Here is a 13110-nt window from a genome sequence, read left to right as displayed (position 1 = left end):
ATGATCGTTTTTTTTATAAAATGTGCCTAGTAGTCTAACATTGACATTCTCAACCTACCTACTCATCTTTCCTTTCCAGACTGCAAAACTATTTAGCTCTGTTCAATAACTGTGCCTCCTTTCCCTGCCAATGAGAGTGGTATCTTTAAAAAAAAAAAAGTCAGCTGTAAAGGCAGTAAATATACTGATTTATAACAATTACCTAATATAAAATTATTGCCCTTTTGATATATGTTTTGGCTACAGCAGAGCCTGAAATTGACTGGGACTTGGTTGGTATTTGAACAGGCCAGGCCAGAGTCTTTAAATTAACTTGTCTTTATGATTTAATGGAGCATTGCCAACATATTTTTAAGTAAGTGGACGGTGACATTACTGCTTCCTTTCCCTAGTGAGACTGTAAATTTAGACTGTGTAAACTGTGCACACACTGGATACTTCAAAAAGGCAGCCATGGCTGAGTCATAGGCTTTAGGGAACGCTGTGGTCTTGAACAGCAGAGAGCCGCGGTAAGGGAGGCAGACGATGGTTAGAAATGACTCGGTACCACCAAGCATTGTGCTTCCTGGGTTTCAGAGAGAAGGAATTTTTTTCCTTAAAAAATGAATAAATTGCCCTTTCTTTTGTATGAGAATGCTTCTTGTGTTTTGTGAAGCCAGCCAAATGGGAAAATTTAACATTTCAACCATGGCTAATCAGCCATTAGTTTTTTTTCAAGATAGGATGTTTGCTTTCTGCTCCATAGAGCCAGCACCTTACCACTCGCCTCTCCATTCACCCAGCGCTCATTGTGTGCACAACATGGTCCCCCTGGGTTGTGTCTGGTGGCACCCAGGCGGAGTAGCCACTCAGAAAATACTTCCGTTTGTAAATTAATTAATACACTTCTATTTTACTCAGTTATATCTTTTAAATAATTTTTTTCTGATGATAAAATGTAAACATTTGATGTAGAAAAATTGACAATAAATGTGAAGAAGAGAACACAAACCACTTATAATCCCACTACTCAGAAGCAACTGCCATTGATGTCATGGTTTCCTTATTTTACAGAGAAATTGTTCAAAATCCTATTTTTCTCCTCAATATGAAAGATCTTATTTTTGTCCTCGATACAGTAGAACCCCATACACACCATAATATGTATGGGACAAGTGACAGATGCCAAGCACTGGGTGGGTACAGGTATTCCAGGTGAGATATTAAGATGCTCGCTGAAATGATGGGGCCAATTATAGTCCAAGCGAAGGTGGCCCTTCTCCTGTGCACTCTGGCAATTCCAGGTTCAACAGCAAATAGCAGTCAACCCTCTTTCTCATTTCTTAACTTTTAACTTTAGACTATGTTGCTAACAAAACAGATTTTGCCCTCAGAACAAGTTTTAGCACAAGCAGATGCACCGGTTTCTTTGCTAATGATAATTCTGGCTTCTTGTGACCTTTTCTATTGGCACATTGGGAAGAGAGTGAGCCTTTTCCAAACTTAGGCAAAACTGGCAAAAGTCCACAGGAACTGAAGAAGTCATAGTGAAGAAGCGTCATGCACTTGTATGTTTTATTCTTGGCTGTGATGGCACAGCGAGGTGCTTGGGGTGTTGTCTTAGTCCCCCCGCCCCAAAGATCTTCATAAGTACCTCCAAGCACCACCAAGTAAACATAATAAAAATAATCATGACAAGCACAAAAAATACAATCTCATTTAGTGAGGATAAAGGCATCTTCAGAGAACTTTGCCATTCTTAAGAAACAAAAACATTCCAGGTAAAAATGTTAAAGCATAGAACCTCTGAGTGACTACCCCCCACCCGCCATCATCACAGTTGTACCATCCTTCCCACCAGATTACTGCCCCAAGCTCCTTCCACATATGTGTTTGTAACCCTCCCACCACCCCCCCTGCACCTTATCCACAAGTCCACATGCTTACATCAAAGGCACGTAACAGGGAGACATTCTGTTACCAAGAGGATAAAACTGGGATGGGAGTTCCAAAATGTTGTCTGAAAATTAAAATGGAGTAAGTTTTTTCTCATTTAAAAAAAAGTGGACAGTATACAGATGAAATATGAGAGAATTATACACCTGAAACCTACATAATTTTGTTAGCCAATGTCACCCCTATAAATTCAGTAAGTAAATAAAATGTAAATTTTTTTTAAAAAGTGGAAGAGGGACTTCCAGTTTCTGGTACCAGATGTAGAAAGCTTGGATGTTGGCACTCCATCCTAACGAGTAAAAAGTTGAACAGACTAAAAAACCAACAACTCTTCTTGGATCCATAGAGACAGGAGGACACAGGGCAAATTGCTGTCCCCAAGATCTGACTGACAGACAAGCACAGGGATTGCAGCTTGCTAGAGCAGAAAATCCCGAGGGAAACCATCACGGGAACCAGGGCTGGGTAAGACAAATTTCTGTAAGCTCAGTGCCAACCACTCTGAGAGGTAAGGACTCCAAAGGGACCCAGTCTTTGGATGCCCCCACAATATTGTGAGGTTTACCTCCTACAGGTTGATTAGGTTTCCACAGTAAATATGGAGAAAAACTCCTTGGGGCTTCCAGCAGAAAAGTGGGAAAGGAAGTATTTTGAAATAAGCTAGAGCACTCTGTTCTTAACAAGACCTGTCCTTGGGGGAAACTAGTTAACCAGGCCCTAACCTGGTAGGATATTATGAAAGCCTAAGGACTGAGGAAGGGAAATACTCAACTGCAACTGGCTCCAGTCTTGCACAGGGGGAGGGAAATACTCAAGTCCAGCCCTCTCTTGCCATCCTTGGGTGGAAGAAAAAAGTGAGAAAAACTTGTGAAGTTTATAGTCCAGAGGCATAAGCTCACAAAAAGATTAAGATCTAACCACAGGACTAAAACTTGCTTCTCCTCTCCTCACACCTCACCCACTGCATGACTGAAGTCCTGTTTATAGCTGTCTCTTTTACCTAGTGCATCATGTTTGGTTATCAAGAAAAATTAAAAGGCATATCAAAAGACAAAAACCCCACAATATGAAGAGACAAAGCAAACATCAGAGCCAGACATGGCAGGGATGTTAGAATGATCAAGCAGGGAACTTAAAGCAATTGTGATTAATAAGCTCCAGGGTCTAGTGGATAAAGAAGACATCGTGCAAGAACAGATGGGCAATGTAAGCACAGACATAGATATAAATGAAGAGCCAAAAAGAAATGCTAAAGATCAAAAATACTGTAGCAGAAATGAAAGAAAAGGCTTTGATAGGCTTATTAGTATAATGAATATGGCTGAGGAAATAACCTCTGGGCTAGAACATAGATGTATCAACAGAACCTTCAAAAACAAAAAAAGGACTGAAAAATAAAAACATAATATCCAAGGATTGTGTGACAACTACGAAAGGCATCACATATGTATAATGGAAGTACTGGAAGGAGAAGAAAGAGAGAAAGGAACAGATGAAATATTTGAAATAATGATGACCGAGAATTTCCCCCAAATGAATGTCAAACACCACAGCACAGATCTGATACCAGGCAGCATAAATGCCAAAAAAAAAAAACCCCAACAAAAAATACACCCTATACCTCAGCATATCATTTTCAAATTACAGAAAGTCAAAGATAAAGGAAAAAAACCCTGAAAGAAGGAAAGGAAAACAAGACCTTACCTACAAAAGAACAAATATATCAGACATATCTGATTTTGTCTCAGAAACCATGCAGGAAAGGGAGTGGAGTGAAATAATTAAAGTGGTAAGAAAAAAATCCCATCAACCTAGAATTCTGTATCCTGCAAAATTATTCTTCCAAAGTGAAGGAGAGCCCTGGCTGTTGTGGCTCAGTGGATTAAACACCGTCCTTTGAACCAAAATGTCACTCCCAGTCAGGGTACGTGCCTAGGTTGCAGTCCAGCTCCCCAGTAGAAGGCATGTGAGAGGCAACCAATTGATGTATCTCTCAAACATTGGTGTTTCTCTCCCTCTTTTTCTCCCTCCCTTCCCATCTCTCTAAAAATAAATAAATAAAATCTTTAAAAAAAACAGTGAGGGAGAAATAAAGACTTTCTCAAAGAAAAATTGAGGGTATTTGTTGCCAGTAGATCTACCTTACAATAAAAGTTAAAACAAGTTCTTTAGAGAGAATGAATATAAATTAGAAACTTGGATCTATATAAAGAAAGGAAGAGCATCGAAGTAAGAATAAGTAAAGATAAAATAAAAATTTTACTTTTAATATTCTTATTTGGTCTAACAGATAACAATTTGTAAAAAATAACAACAGTATATTCAACCATGTATGCCTATGTATATATAACATATATATACTTATTTGTGTTTATATACAAGATCTGTCCAGAAAAATTCCAGGCATTGTTAATGAGAACAGTTTGTGTGACATCAATGAAACCTGGCAGCCAAGGAGAGTGGACTGGAATGCACATGTGTGAACAATGATGACTTCACTGTACTAGTCAGTGGAGGTGGTAGATGCTATTGAGTGAGGATGGGTACTGTGTGGCCATCACATTAAAAATGACTGAACAAGTAGAGCAATGAGTCTGCATCAAATTTTGCGTTAAGCTTGAACATTCCTCCATAGAAACTATTCAAATGATTCAGCAGGCCACAGCTATGGTCAACTGCTGATCGGCAGCTTCATCATGACAATGCACCCACTCATGTGCATCACATCTCATGCAGAGTGTTCTGGCAAGACATCAAATCACCCAGGTGACTCAGCCTCCCTACAGCCCAGATTTGGCACCCTGTGATTTCTGGCTTTTCCTTAAACTAAAATCACCTTTGAAAGTGAACAGGTTTCAGACATCAATGAGATTCAGGGAAATACTACAGGGAAGCTGATGGTGATTGGGAGAACCGTGTGAGGTCCCAAGGTGCCAACTTTGAAGGACACTGGGGCATCATTGGCATATGTACAGTGTTTCTTGTATCTTGTATCTTCTTCAATAACTGTCTCTGTTTTTCATATTACACAGCTGGATACCTTCTGGACAGACCTCATATAAGTAAAATGAATGGGAGCAATGATACAAGGGACAGGAGAAAGGGATTAAGATTATGTTGTTATTATAAGACGCACCACTGTAAAGTAGTATGGTGTTATTTGAAAGTGGACTTGCATTAGTTGTAAATGTATATTACAAACTCTAAGACAACCATTTAAAAAGTAAAAAAAGAAATATAACTGTTGTGCTAAGGAGAGAACATGGAATTATGTGAAATGCTCAATTAAAACCGCAAAGGCAGAAAAATAGTGAAAGGTAAAAATAGAAACAAATAACAAAAACGACACGTGAAAAACACTAGTGAATATGGTAGATATTAATCCAACTATATCAATAATCACTTTGAATGTCAATGATCTAAATGTACCAATTAAAAGACAGAGATCATCAGAGTGGATCAAAAAACACAACCCAACTCTATGTTTTTCTACAAGAAACCCATTTTAAAGATTTTATTTATTTATTTATTTTTAGAGAGAGGGGAAGTAGGGGGAAGAAATAGAGGGAGAGAAACATCCATGTGTGAGAGAAACACCAAACATTGACTGGTTGCCTCTTACATGTACCCAACCAGGACCTGGTCCACAAACCAGGCATGTGCCCTGACTGGGAATAGAACTGGCAACCTTTCAGTTTGCAGGATGGCACCCAACCCATTGAGCCATACCAGCTGGGGCAAAACCCAATTTAAATATAAAGACATATGTGGATTAAAAGTAAATTAATGCAAAAAATATACCATGCTAACACTAATCAAAAGAAATCAGGTGCAGCTATATTAATTTCACACAGAGCAGACTCCATAAAGGAAAGTTATCAGGGCTTTGCATAATGATAAAAGGGTCAGTTTTCCAAGAAGACATCACAATTCTTAAAGTGAATGTGCCTAACAACAGAGCATCAAACTGATAGAATTGCAAGAAGAAATAGATGAAGCTACTATTATATTTGGATACTTCAGCACTGTCAGAAATGGGTAAATCCATCAGGCAGAAAATGAGGTCAGGATATAGCTGAACTCAACACCGTCAATTAACTGGCTACGGTGGGCACTTGCAGAATATCCAACAGTGTGATACACATTTTTCTCAAGCTCACCAAGATAGATCACATTCTGAGTCATAAATACACCTTACAAATTCAAAGGAGTGGATTCATGAAATGTCTGCTTTCAGACCATAGAGGGATTGGACTAGAAATCAATAACAGAAAGGTAACTGGAAAATTCCCAAGTATGTGGATAGTAAACAACATACTTCTAAATGACATTTGGGTCAAAGAAGAAATTTTAAAATATTTTCCACTCAGATGTTAATTAGACTTATTGTGGTGATCATTTTACAATATATACAAGTATCAAATCATTATGTTGTATACCTGAAACCAATATAATGTTATATGTTAACTATACCACAATTGAAAAATAGTTTGAACTAAATGAAAATGAAACCTTAAGATTAAAATTTTGAAGATGCAGTGAAAACTGAAAACAGTGCTAAGAGGGAAATGTATAGTATTGAATAAGTATATTAGAAAAGTATAAGTATATTAGAAAAGAAGAAAGATATAAAATCAGTGATCTAAGTGTCCACCTTAAGAAACTAGAAAAAAGGAAAATAATAATAATTGGAGCAAAAGTCAATAAAATTAGAAATAGAAAATCTATATGAATAAAACCAAAAGCTGGTTCTTTGAAGTGATCGATAAAATTGACAAGCTTCTAGCTAGGCTAAAAAAGGGAAACATGAAAAAGAACACAAATTATATCAAAAATTAAAGAGGGGACATTGGATCCCATGGAAACTACAAGGATAATAATAAAGGAATACTATGAACAGTTCTATGCCCACAAATTTGATAACCTACATGAAATGAACTGATTTCTTGAAAGATGTATCTGCCAAAACACACAAGAAGAAATAGTCTGAATAGGCCTATATCAGCTAAAGAAATTGAATCGATAATTAATAACCTTCAAAAAACAGAAATCGCCAGGCCCAGATGGGTTCATTGGTGAATTCTACCAAATATTTAAGGAAAAAAATGATACCAGTTCTCTACAATCTCTCTCAGAGGATAGACGCAGAGGGAATACTTCATTGTATGAGACAAGGATTACCTAAATACCAAAATAAGACAAAGACATTATAAGGAAAGAAAACTACAGACCAATATATCTCATGAACATATATGTAAAAATTCTCAGCGAAATATTAGCAAATCAATTTTAAAAATGTATAAAAAGAATTATACACCATGACTAAATGGGATTTATCCCAGGTATGCAAAGCTGATTCAACATTCGACTATCAATTAATGTAATTCATTGCATCAGCAGACTAAAAAGGAAATCACATGGCCACACAATAGATGCGGAAAAGCATTTCATGAAGTCCAACATCCATTTATGATAAAAATGCAGTAAACTAATACTAGAGTAGAACTTCTTCAACTTAACAAAGACCATTTGCAAGAAACTGGCTGCTAACATCAGACTTATGGTGAGAAACTCAAAATGTTCCCACTCACATCAGACAGAAGGCAAGGATATTCCTTCTCACTGTTCCTTTTCAATATCACAGTGGAAGTTCTTGCTGATGCAGTGAGGCAAGAAAAGGAATTAAAAGATACAAATTGGGAAGGAAGACATAAAATTGTTTGTTTTTTTAATTGCAGATGACATAATCTTTATCTATGCAGAAAATCTAAAAGAATCAACCAACCAAAAAAAAAAACCTTTTGAAACTAATGAGTGATTATAGCAAACAGCACTTGTTAGAGAGTTTGTTAGAAATGTAAATTCTTGGGCTCACCCAGTGCCACTGAATCTGAAACCCTGGGGCTGGGGCTCCACAGTCTGTTCTAACAAATCCTCCAAGTGACTGTAATGCACGTTCAGGGTCGAGAACCACTGGTATAAGCCTTCTTCATGGTTCTTAATATGTCAGCCCAGATGCCTTTCAGAATTTGACTTTAGTCAGTGCTTATGTTCATGTCTAGAAAATCAGGCATCTTCAATCTCGTTTTGAGCAAAATTATGAAGTAGGTGACATTGGTCTTTGGTGTCCTATCACCTCTTTTTGTTGGCCCATTTTCCTGTCTTGCTTTCATCTATCAAGGTCCTCTTCATCTTTGCAGTGGCTGCAACTCAAGGGCCTTCTCCATCAGGATAGACTGGAGGACTCTTTGGGATAACATCTAAAAATACAATCTCTAATTATGAAACGTGGGTCATTGGCAGACTAATTGGGAAAGAATGTGGGCCTGGCATCAACAGTGACCTTCCCAGGACCCACAAATTGCACCTGATGAGCAGATGCCCACTCCCTGACCTTAGTCAGAGAAAGAGAAGCCCCTCCCTTTCACTGTTGGGTCCTTGTGATGAGAGTGGATGCAGTTTCAGAAGACCTGGCAAGGCCTTCAGCACAGGCACCCTGGCTGGATGCACTGTGCATCTCCTTCAAGTCCTGCCTGTGCCCTTCCCCCCATTGCACCTGTTCATTTTGTCATCTACATGGTACTTTGCAGCCCATAGCTTTCTCAATGAAACCATGCAAAGCTTTCATAAGTATTCAGAGATTCAGCTTCCTCAGGGAGCCAGCTCTCTCCCAGGGGATTAACTGAAAATAAGTCATACTTCCATGGTATCTGCTTGTCCTGAGGCTTATTTTCAACGGATTACTGAAATTCTTTCTCCTACTCTCTCCCTTAGGACCACAGAACAAGGTGGTCCACAAGCCTATCTGTCCAAGAACCCCAGTTGCCCAAGTGATAAAATGCAAAGCCTTGACTCTTACCAAAACCGCCCCTTTCTTCTCTGCACACGTGTGCTCACAGGCAAATAGATGTGTGTGTTTAACCACAAAGGTCACTGAGGCTCTCTGAACCCTGCACATGTGTGATGGACAAACTCAGCAAAAACCCTCAATTATTTGTCGTTACTGAAAATCCCTGCGTTTGGCTTTTTCTTTCACAGTGTTTTGAACTGCCTGAGTGTGGGCCAAATTCTCCCTTTCACGTTATTAGAACTCAGCAGTTTCAGTAAAATTGCTCCTAAATAGGATACTGTCTGCTTTGGGAAACTCATGGAACTTTCCAGAAGCAAGAAGCAGGTGGATGAGAAAATCTCAAAGGTGAAATGGAAATCCTTTGAAACGTGGACCGATGAGGTAACAAGTGAATGTGGTTTAGAGTCTGCTGATTATGCCCAGAGTTCCAGGGAGCTGGAAGAAGCACACTGCTGAATCCTCGAAAAGATCTGTCTACATAAGCAAAGATAAGGGGAAACTTGAAGCAGATGTCTAGATATTCAACCATTCTCTGCTCCAACCTCCGCCCCTATTGTTGAGTGAGAGGCCATTTGGGGGGAAGAGTAATTAATGAAACTGGCCATCTTCGCTAATCCGACCCACCAGAAAATTGCTCTATTAGCGACAGGCTAAATGTTGTTTCTAGGGAAAGTAAAAGAGGCTAATGATAGTGTTCATCTTGGGATAACTACAAAAATATTGTTAATGTTACTTCTGAGCTGCAATTTTAATTACAGAAGTCAGGTGATCCCAAATTACTGTTCCCACAGCAACTGTAGTTCCGTCGACTCCGCAAGGCTTTTCACAGATGAGGATAATACCTCTATATTATAGTTGCTGGGAGAAGTGCGGTTATTTTATTTGTATCCAAGCTACAGAAAGTTGTACTTCATAGTTTTCTTGTTGGAATGGTGGTTGTTATAGATGACAAAAGTCCTTCTGAACCACTGAAAATACACGTTTAGATATATGGGTAATGTTCATGCAGCTCCTAGCTTCACATTTATAGGGTCATAACGTCCTCCAGTAAAATTCAAAATCCTCTATTCCTCCCAAAGTGATCCCAGCAATCAGCTACCAAGACAAAGAGGAGAGGAGATGGTGTTCTCCAAAATGGAACATTTTAAACATTTTTGACACTTAATCTGTTATACTGATGATGATTAAATCTGTGATTTTTCAAATAAATTATCTACTAATTTTGGTTTGATTTCAAGCATTTCTCAGTAGAAAAAAATCAATGGATGAGAAATAAGTAAGAAAAGTTAGAAAAAATTTTCAGTAAATATTTTGGAAAATTTGTCAGATACCAAAACATGATAATGAAGTAGAATAACAAAAACTACTCATTTCTCAGTAGTTAACACATTTACCCTTCCAGCCCTGAAAATTGTCTGATATTGACTGATACTGGGATGAAATTAACATAATCCTGTTGCTTCTATTCTAGTTCTCTGTTTTTGGAAGTGTATCAACCTCGTTCTTACCTGTCTTTCAGAGATATAGACATTATCCAAGGAGGCAAAGAGGTAGAAACTGACCCAAAGCAGATGTGAAGATAACAAGGAGATTAAAATTGAAATCAACAGGGACAGCCCTGACTGGTGTGGATCAGTGGAGTGACCGCGGGCTGAGAACCAAAGGGTCTCATTTCGATTCCCAGTCAGGGCACATGCCTACGTTGTGGGCAAGCACACAGATATTTCTCTCCCTCTCTCTCTCTCTCCTTTCCCCTCTTTCTAAAATGTAAATAAATAAAATATTTTAAAAAGAGAGAAATCCACAAGGATAAAAGAATATAAATTTGTGACCAAATACAACTAAAGCAGATTATTTTTCCTCCCCATAAATGAGAAGAAAAAAGATTTTTTAAAAATTCACTGATAGTAACCAAGCAAAAAAGCCATAACCGAAAGCAATAATTGATCGCCAAGTAGCTTTAGGCTCCTAACTCTGTCTCTGTCCCCCACACTCTTAAAGACATAATTTAAAAAATGAAATAAGGAGAGGAAGATATGAAATAAGAAATGAAAACTGTGGAGCTACTCCTCTCTATATATGTAAAGTCCTCATATCAGGGTTCTGAATTGGAGAAACAATCTAAAATCTTCGTCAGAGTGGCCTACGTTTCCAGTGGGTGAAGTGAATTAGGACATATTCGCAGAAGAATGTGTCCCCAACTTTGCAAATAAAGATGGGCCAGCTGAGCTCTCCCTATCCCTATCCCCTATTCCTTCAGACTCTAAAAAGAGTAGATGGAGCACAAGGAATTCGCACTTGAACTGTCACTTGAAAGGGAAAATTAAGTGACTTCCAACATGGTGGCGAAAGGCTCAAGGACTCACCACATGGCAGTGAGAGAGCGAGTCAGGCAGGACCACAGCATGCAAAAGAAGACAGGCTAGCCCTCAAACAAAATAAAACTTAAGAAACAGAGACAGATTCCTCACAAAGGTTTAGTAAGAATATAACTTATATTCTTAGAACTTAGTAGGAGTATAAATGTATTTTCAAGCATTAAGCAAGGTGATAAAATATTAAGAACGAAAAGGAAAACTGGAAGTCTAACAAATCAAGAGCAAAAATAACATTAATGTAGAAATCATATATAAATAGAAATGTTAATGTATATAAGAAACCCTGTTGAAAATCTGTTTCCTAACAATAGAGAAAAGTATTCATAAATCACGTACATACTCATGACAGACAAGGAAATTAAAGGCAGAGAAAGAATTTAAAAGATACGAAGACATTTAAATATACAATCTGAGGCTATAATTGGAGTCCCTGAAGAGGGATTCTAACAAATGAAATGGAAGAAATTGAAAACATATAAAAAATATTTCCCAGAAATGAAGGACCAAGTCTACTCCAGGAAGTATAAAATAGAATGTTCAAAACCTAAACATCTTGTTTAAGCTATTAAATTCAAAGGATAAAGAAACAATTCTTCAGATGTCAAACCAGAAAAAGTCAATTTCCTCCAAAGGAGAAAAAAACCAAGCTGGCTTCAGATTTTTCCATTGCCACATTTCGTGCCGTGTTATCTGAAAATGGAGAAAGAGAGAAGCCAAAGCATCTTATACCCAGCTAAGGTGTTGTTAAATACAAAGACAACAGGGAGACCTGCTTAAACCTGAAGCACTAAAGCAACCTTGAGACTTTTTCTTTTTTTGATAATGAGAGTTCAGCCAGTAAAATCATCAAAATAACTCAGAAATGGAGAAGTCATGGTAAAATGGCTGGCGAGAACCACTAGGCTTGTTTAAATGTAGAACTAATTCCAAACAACTATGGGAATTAAAGGTGGAATATGAATGCTATCAACTGGGCTAAATATTAAAGGGGACTAGCGACAGAAGTGAGGAAGTACGTACTTATGTTTTCATCCTTCCCGATTGATTCCCAATCAATACTGTCTAAAATTATATTATGTCCTTTAAAATGCTATTCGTAGGTATTCCAATCTCATAATATTTATAACTTCTTTACCTTAAATACTTACTTTGGGCATACTTATTATAGTGCTGAAACTTTTATTTAAAGTTTGTTGATTATTTCTCTTTCATCTCTATTATTCAATTATATTGATAATTAAAATTTATCCTTTTCTTATTGGCATGTAAGGTACAGCCTTATTTTATCAAAGTCTATCTGTACATTTATCTTAAATGTTTAGCTAATGTTAATAATATTTCTAAGTTGTGAGGCATTTTTTAAATTTTAATCTTTGTAATCTTCAGAATTGAAAAGCCCATTTGAAATCATCATGTTTTGTGTTATGAAAATAACTGTGCAAATTATTTTCAAAACAAAAAAAAGTGCCAAAAATGATTAATTGTGGGTGATGTGAGTACTTGGAATTATTTTCTTCTTAGTACTCTTCTGTAACTTTTAAAAAAGATTTTATTTATCTATTTATTTATTTATTTTTAGAGATAGGGGAGAGGCAGAGAAACATTGATGTGCAGTTGCCTCTCACACATCCCTGACGAGGGACCTGGCCCGCAACCCAGGCATGTGCCCTGACTGGGAATCGAACCGGTAACTCTTTGATCCTCAAGGCCAGCATTCAATCCTCTAAGACACACCAGCCAGGGATCATAACACTCACTTTTTTTAACATGTATAATTCAATGATTCCTAGTATACTCACCAACCTGTGAATATATTACCACTCTCTAATCTCAGAATATTTTTATCATTCCCCAAAATAAATCCCATACTCATTAGCAGTCGCTCCCCATGCCTCCTTCCCACCAGCCCCTGGCAAGCACTCTGTTGATATGCGTGTTCTGGTCATT

At 37.6% G+C, this 13110-nt stretch overlaps 1 protein-coding gene across 1 annotated transcript in view; it reads left to right on the top strand.

The window, feature by feature from the left end:
- CAP2 (cyclase associated actin cytoskeleton regulatory protein 2) overlaps positions 1–13110 on the top strand; it is a 127444-nt gene that overhangs the window by 39219 nt on the left and 75115 nt on the right. The window lies entirely within an intron of this gene.

The sequence above is a fragment of the Desmodus rotundus genome, chromosome 3 (genome assembly GCF_022682495.2).
Source record: "Desmodus rotundus isolate HL8 chromosome 3, HLdesRot8A.1, whole genome shotgun sequence".
NCBI lineage: Eukaryota > Metazoa > Chordata > Mammalia > Chiroptera > Phyllostomidae > Desmodus > Desmodus rotundus.
Note: the sequence above shows the minus strand (reverse complement) of the source record. Positions and strands in the feature narration are given on the sequence as shown.